Below are 6,000 nucleotides of genomic sequence, written 5' to 3'. Positions count from 1 at the left end.
TGAAGAATGCCGCTCAAAAGTGAAAAAATCTCTGGATGGTGCAAACAGTGTCGTACTCACATCAGACATGTGGACATCAAGAGCCACAGAGGCTTATTTAACTGTCTCATGCCATGTTATTGATGAGAACTGGCAAATGCAAGCATATGTCCTAGAAACCTGTAGTTTTGCAGGACAACACAGCGCTGACAACATTTGCTCAGAATTAAAAAGAATCACTGATGAATGGGGCATAACTGACAAAGTTCAGGCTGTAGTCATAGATAATGGTGCCAATATGGTTGCTGCAGTGCGCAAAGCAGGTTGGGCGCATTATCCATGTTTTGCACACACTTTAAATTTAGTGGTAAAAGACTCCATTAAGGCTCTTCCTGATTTACTTCACATCCAGCAGAGATGCAGCGCTATAGTAGCTTTCTTTCACCACAGCACAAGAGCAGCACAGAGGCTCAAAGAAATTCAGAAATAGCTGAAGTTTCCAGAACACAAACTGATACAATCAGTTGAAACAAGGTGGAACTCTGTGTTCTGTATGTTGGAGAGACTATGTGAGCAGAAGGAAGCTGTTATCACAGTCCTCTGTCTTCTTGGAAAGAGCTCACTGTGCTTAAGTGAGGAAGGAAAATTGCACATTCAATTTACAATAATAAAAAAAAATATTTTTGTTATTTGCCTTTAAAAACTGTCCTGTGTTTTAACATGCATGTGATTAAGTAGTTAACAGTGGAAAGCAAAAACCCGGGTCTCACAGGTGGCAGGTAGAAATTCTACCACTCACCTTACAATGATTGCTAACCTTTGGCAAATCATTTAGTGGTCATGAAAATGTATTCAGATTTAGCCTATTGATGATGCATTCACCTCATAAATCATGACACTGCTCTCCCCTACATGAAAGTACATAAGCCGCTTTTAATAATAAAAAGTATCGATATCGGTATCGATATCGGCGATTCTGGTCCTGTATTACTTGGTATCAGATTGAAACCAAATTTTGCGGTATCGCCCACCCCTAATGGAGTGATATGCCTCCAGCAGCCTGGAGCAGCATCATAGATGGCGAACTGGTTAAATTACCTATCTTTGCAACTGCACATCTATCAATGCTGGCCTTAGTTTGAATCCCAGCAGAATCTTTTCTTCTGTGTCCCTCTCAGCCTTCGTGCTGTCTCGAAAAATGGACTGTCCTTTCCTTTCAGATAAAGCAAATTTTCAGACAACAGCGGCCGTCTGCATCTCTGTAGAAAGTTGTCTGCCTGTCTTGTCTCCTTTTTAAAGAAGAAACACCCTGATGTCGTGTCAGCTGCCTGGAGACTTGGGAAGTGTCCGACCCTGCTCACCAGTCAGGTCAGGTTTGTGTGATTCACAAGGGTAAACACTTTGCGTTTGTTTTAATCTGCTGGGAGAACCAGATGGGTGGGGTTTACCACGTCAGGACAATTCCGATAGAGCCAGCTAAGTTGTTAGTCACAGCAAAACATAGGGGTGGAGGCCGCTTAGTGATTAGAGAAGCTGGTTTGTGATCAGATGTTTGCTGGTTGGAATCCAGAATGAGAAACACACTCCGCTCATTCAGCAACTGCCCTTGAGCAAGGCAGCGACCCCCAGTCTGCTTAGTGAAGCTGCTCAATAGGCCACAGTAGAAGAATTGAATCCAACTTTAACCTGGGTAGGTATATGCCTGATATATGAGGCGATATTGGGCTTTTATTAAAAATCAGATATCAGCCAGTCAGTGTCGTCCACCTCTGATCTGATGCAGTTTGTTTGATTCGATATTTATTGTGTAATTGATCAATACTGCACTTTTCTGTGGGAAGCCCTTAACCTGAATTAAGTAAACACAACAACATTTCACAAAACACGACGACATTTCAGAATAAAACATTTCACAAAACACATTTCACAAAACACGACGACATTTCAGAATAAAACATTTCACAAAACACAACATTTCACAAAACACGACGACATTTCAGAATAAAACAGTTCACAAAACACAACATTTAACAAAACACATTATAGAAAACACGACATTTCACAAAACACGACATTTCAGAAAAAAACATTTCACAAATCACGACATTTAACAAAACATTTCACAAAACACAACAACATTTCACAAAACACAACAACAGTTCACAAAACACATTTAACAAAACACATTACAGAAAACACAACATTTCACAAAACACGACATTTCAGAAAAAAACATTTCACAAATCACGACATTTAACAAAACACATTTCACAAAACACAACATTTCACAAAACACAACAACAGTTCACAAAACACAACATTTAACAAAACACATTATAGAAAACACGACATTTCACAAAACACAACGACATTTCAGAAAAAAACATTTCACAAATCACAACATTTAACAAAACACAACATTTCACAAAACACAATGACATTTCACAAAACACAACAACATTTCAGATTACGGAAAAGGTGGGACAACACTTCTTGTTTGTGATTGGACAGAACCCAAGTCCCTGGCGACAGTTCAATGTCATTTCCTGTTTCTATTGTGTACTACTCTCAGCAGTGTCCTTGCACAAATTTTAAACTGAGTTTGAAACGATGGAAGAGGAGATTGAAATCATAAGGAAATATTTTAACAAAGGACATTCATATGATGTAATTCTCGATATGCTTTCAACATATCATGACATTAAAATGTCCCGTGGAACCCTGAAAGCACGCTTGAAAGAAGTAGGACTGAGGACGGGGCGGCTACTCTTCAACAAGTGACATCAGAAGGGCCATCCTATCAGAGCTGCGCGGACCTGGACAGATGTTTGGATACAGAACTATGTGGTTGACTTTAAAGCAGAAACATGGCCTCTGTGTTAAAAGGGAGACGGTAATGTGAATGCTTCGTGAACTGAACCCACGCGGAACCTTGTCGCGGACACGTCGTAGGTTTATTAGACGCACATACTATTCTATGGGTCCAAATTACTTGTGGCATGTAGACGGGTATGACAAATTAAAACCTTTTGGCATTGCAATATCTGGCTGTATAGACGGGTTCTCCCGCAGAATCATGTGGCTCAAATGTGGACCAACAAACAACAACCCTGAAGTAATAAAAAACAACTTTATTAACTGTATTAGAAGTGTTGGCATAATACAGTTAATAAAGATGTTTTTTATTACTTTGGGTATTATTACTAACGGTAGGCCTATATCTTTCAGTGAGTGGAGACACTATATGCCTGCTAGATCCCCCAACTGAAGATGCCCAAGGCTTACCTGACCCATGTGTGAGTAGTCCTTATTTTGTAAAAACACCGTGCATCTTGTGCAATTCTTTCTTCTTTTTCTTTAACAACTGCAGTGTTCTTCTATTTGCAGGGAGATGGCGTCAGCATGTCTAGGGCCCTTGATGAGGAGACTATTTCTGCAGTCACAGAAATGCCAGAGGTAAGACCAAATGTGAAATGTTTTGGATGTGTCTGCATTCTTCAAATTATGTAAAACCATACGCCTTGCTGCAGGACATGACCGGAACAAGTACTTCAGCAAGGAATGAAGTAAGTAACTATTCATATTGCTATTACCAACTACATAATCAGCTACTCTTTGACACATTTTCTCTTTCACAGGATGTCCGTTCGATTTACAAGCGTCATCTGCTTATTGGCATTGAAAGTCAGAAACTGGACATAGAGTACCGAAAGTTAAAAATTAAGAAGTTGCAGTTGGAGATAAAGAAACTGGAGAAGGATGTAAGTATAAATTTAAACACCGCAGAAGGTCATGGTTTGGACTTTATTTATTTATTTATTTTTGTCGTCACAGCTTGAACAAAATGAGTGAATGAATAAATAACTTCAAAACAACTTTGGCACACTCTTTTTCTTAAATTATAAATGCTAAGCTTTTAAATAAAAGGTTCACTCCAAAACAAAGGTGACCATGAATAAAATGGGGATTAACTGAAATACCGTATTTCCTCTAATAGTGGCCGCTTAATTAAAAGCCGGGTCTCCGATAACGGCCGGGGCCGTGGTCGACACGAACAAATAAAGGCCGGCCTCAAATACAGGCCGGGGAAAAAAACAAAGGAATCAAGACTAGGTCAAAACCAGTATATGGCTGGACCGTGTCCGTCTCCTCTCTCCACCGCTGTCCTCTCCACCGCGCCCACGGCCCGTACCTATCGGGGACACCCGGTGACGCATCGGCGTCGGGACCCCGCCGCAATCTCGGCCGGATCACCGGGGACAAATCGGCGCCCAGCTATCGGCACTGGCCGGAACCGTGTCCCCGGGAAACTCGAAGCGTCGGCAGTAAGTCCTCGGCGCACCGAAACCTCCATGCCGCCGACAGAACAGAGGGCCGTCAGGTGGACTGAGCTCGCGCATCGAAATAAACGGCGATATGATATAATTGTATAGATTCTACTTTAGCTTCGGTTAGCTTCAGTTAGCTTCAGCGTACATGCAAACAACGGTGGATACCGGTAAACACCTGGTGCCTGTTTGTAATTGTAGTTTGTAGTAACGTACAAGTGCCACAGGCCGGCGAAAGTCTCTGGAGCATGCCGTCGTCGATTACCGTAATTATCGTAACGCATTGCAGTAACAAAAGCACGGCTACCTAACGTACCCCAACAGAAGCAGATCAGAAAATCAAACTTCATACTAAAATATGAGCAAATATACTTATCAAACAGAGGGAATTAGAAATAAAGGCCTGTCTCTAATATAAGCCTGCTTCCAATAAAGGCCTGGTACCCTCTGCAGTTGAGGTAAATAAAGGCCCGGGCCAATATTAGAGGAAATACGGTAGGTATTTTTGTAAAGGTCCCGCACAGTTCTTCCATCTATGGGTTCCTGAAGGGCTGGGTCAATGTCTTCCCAGTCTCTCACGGCGTAGGGTGGCAATGTTGTGCAAGACTGCACAGGTTATAATGATATCACAGGCCCTGTCTGGAGTAACCCTGAGGCTGTTTAGGCACTGAAACCTAGATTTCAGTTGGCCAAAAACCATCTCAATTCGTGCCCTGGTTTTTGGGTGGGCATGGTCGAAGGCCCTCTCCGCTTCTGTTGCTGGTTCTGGGTAGGGTGTCAGCAAGTACGGCATACAGGGATAGCCTCCGTCCCCAAATCCAAAGAAGTGTTGACATCAAAACTAATTTGATGTATTATCACAGATGTGCACATTTCATCCAAATCCAATTATTACTATTCTGCCTGACAGTGTATGGACAGCTGCCCCCAGTACGTACCTGTACATTTAGGCTATGGAAAGATTTCCGATTGACATAGTCTGCCTCCACAGGTCCAGATGGGGCCTGGATACGCACATGGGTACAGTCTATTGCGCCTATAACACTGGGGAAGCCTGAAGGAGAGGATTAAATTAATAGAGGCTTGTCAACCTGTAGGCTACTTTACATTTATTTAACTGTCACATACCTGCAATTGAATAAAACGCCTCCTTGATTCTTTGTGTTTCAAGATGACCAGGGAAAGTGATGAAAATATTCAGGTACTGCTTTAGAGCAAGGTATACCCTTCTTATTTCCCGGTATACATTTGCCTTTGCAAGACAGTCTGCATCACCAACACTGTACAAGAATGTCTCACATGCAAAGAAACGCAGAGCTATGCAGACAGACTGAACAGTGGTCAGGTCTTGGCTACGGTGAGTGTGCTTCCTTATGTGTGGTTCCAGCAGACTACATAGGTAAACTATGCTGGGCCTCCTGAACCTGTACCTCTCCCACAGATACTCATCAGGGAAGCCCAGTGGATTACTTCTGTCTCTGAAGACCCTTGGGGCTGGTGGTGTAAACGCTCTGTGTAGAATCTGAGCACCTTCATCCACAGGGTTGTTGAGGAATGGACATGCCATAGTTGGTTGTAACTGGTCTTTAGATGCACTGCTTATATAGCCTAGGCCTATGTCAATTAACCTATTGGCTTTTGAAGACAGTGAAAGTGGTAAGACATGATTTTCTTACCTTGTTTATTTTTATTA

This window comes from Centroberyx gerrardi, chromosome 18 (genome assembly GCF_048128805.1).
Source record: "Centroberyx gerrardi isolate f3 chromosome 18, fCenGer3.hap1.cur.20231027, whole genome shotgun sequence".
Taxonomy (NCBI): Eukaryota; Metazoa; Chordata; class Actinopteri; order Beryciformes; family Berycidae; genus Centroberyx; species Centroberyx gerrardi.
This window is presented reverse-complemented; position numbering follows the sequence as displayed.